Below are 2344 nucleotides of genomic sequence, written 5' to 3'. Positions count from 1 at the left end.
AAAGAGCGGATCAATGGGAAATGGCAGGCAATATGCAACTGGTGCCATAAGCTATATGATGCAGAATCAACCTCTGGTATGTCACACTTAAGGACTCATCATATTACTTGTTGCCTACTTATGCATGTAGTTTATGTTATCATTTGTGAGTGAATGATGATGAGTTAATTTGATCTTTGTGAAGGCTTCATATTGACTTTTCTATGCCCATGGAGCTCCATGGGTATGTGGGTATCCAGCGGGTTTGGGCATGGGCACAAGTTGTGCCCATGGATAATTTGGTGGATGGGCAGAGGGTAGGAAGATGGGTCATGGGTTGGATTTGGACCAGCTCCACCCGCCCCAAACCCGACCCATTGCCATCCCTACCCCTCGGGGCACCCCTCTGGTACTTCTTTGGCCCATCCTGTGTCTTCTGGACAGAAAAATTCTCCAACAAGTTTCGCTGCGTTTGGGCTCCGTTTGGTACTGATTTTCTGCGAAGTAAAAAACAAGCAAAAAACAGCAACTAGCACTAGGCACTATGTCAATAGGTTAGTCCCAAAAAATGATATAAATTTGCTATAAAATGATTGTAAAACATCCAAGAATGATAATAAAACAGCATGGAACAATCAAAAATTATAGATACGTTGGAGACGTATCAATAAGGTGAACGGAATAACAATCACACTAGCACCCAAATCACATAGCCATGGTAACAATGATCTCCTATTTTAACAGAGACAACATGCATGCCAACAACAGGTCTATTCTTATCTCTAAGATTAGGTTTAGCAATTCTAGTAGCTCCATTACAAAAGTAAATAAGATGCCCATCGATATTATTGACCAAGAGATCTTTAACCATAGCAACATTACGTTTAGCTTTAATTTGTTCATAGGGTCTAGGTGTTCTAATATTACTTTTACTAACCACAGTTGAAACTTTAGCATGTTCCTTTATCCTAACAGGAAAATGTGGTTTCTCAATATAAGTGGTAGGCACAACTGGATCAACATTGTAAATGATAGTTTCATCTTTAACTATAACGGGTTCCTCAATCTTTTCATTAATAGGTGGATGATATTTAAACCACTTCTCCTTCGGGAGATCAACATGAGTAGAAAATAATTTCACAAAAGGAAGCTACTATCTCAGAGTCAAGTTCATATTTAGTGCTAAACTTATGAAAAGCATCGGTGTCCATAAAAGATTTAACACAATCAAACTTAAGTATTATACATGAGTCTTTACCTTCGTCGAGTTCCCAATCTTCAGAGTTGTGTTTAATTCTTTTCAGAAGATCCCATCTGAATTCAATAGTTTTCTTCATAAAGGAACCGGTAGAAAAAGAATCGAGCATAGTTTGATCATCATGAGAAAGCCGAGTATACATTTTTTGTAAGATAATTTCCCTTGAGAGTTCATGATTGGGGCATGTGTACATCATGTACTTAAGCCTCCCCCAAGATTGAGCGATACTTTCTCCTTCACGAGGCCAAAATATATATATATATAATTCTGATCACAATGAACCAGATGCATAGGATGAAACCTTTGATGAAATTCCAATCTCAATCAGTTCCAACCCCATGTTCCAATATTATCACATAGCCTATACCATGTCAATGCATTTCCCTTCAAAGATTAAGGGAAAACCTTCTTATAACTTCATCTCTGGATAGACCTGCAAGTTTAAATAATTCACAAACTTCAACCATATATATTAGGTGCATGTCAGGATGTATTATTTCATCTTCTGCATAAGGATTAGCTAGAAGTTTCTCTATCATACCAAAGGAATATCGTAATAAATATTTTGAGTAGGTGCAGTAGATTGAGGAGAAACTCTTTGTGCTTCCAGTCAAGGTGAAGATATCCCGAACAAACCCCTCAAAGGATTACATTCCAGAGCAACAAGTGACAGTAAATTTCAGCACGTAATATAATGGGATTTTTTTCCTTACCAAATTCCACTCATCAAAGGCGCTTCACTCCTCGGCAACGACACCAGAAAAGAGTCTTGATGGCCCACAAGTATAGGGGATCAATCGTAGTCCTTCTGATAAGTAAGAGTGTCGAACCCAACAAGGAGTAGAAGGAAATGACAAGCGATTTTCAGCATGGTATTTTCTACAAGCACTGAAATTATCGGTAACAGATAGTTTGATAGTAACATAATTTCTCACAAGAAATAGATAGTAATGGTAACAAAAGTGCAGCAATGTAGCCCAATCCTTTTTGGTAGCAAATCACAGGCCGAAACTTTCTCTTATAGCAAGTAAAACGCTCCGAGGACACATGGGAATTTCATCTAATCACTTTCATCATGTTTGTTCGATTTGCGTTCGCTACTTTGAT

This window comes from Triticum urartu, chromosome 2A (genome assembly GCF_056163025.1).
Source record: "Triticum urartu cultivar PI428250 chromosome 2A, HENAU_Tu73, whole genome shotgun sequence".
In the NCBI taxonomy this organism is placed as follows: Eukaryota; Viridiplantae; Streptophyta; class Magnoliopsida; order Poales; family Poaceae; genus Triticum; species Triticum urartu.
The sequence above is the reverse complement of the archived record's forward strand: the minus strand, read 5'-3'. Positions refer to the sequence as shown.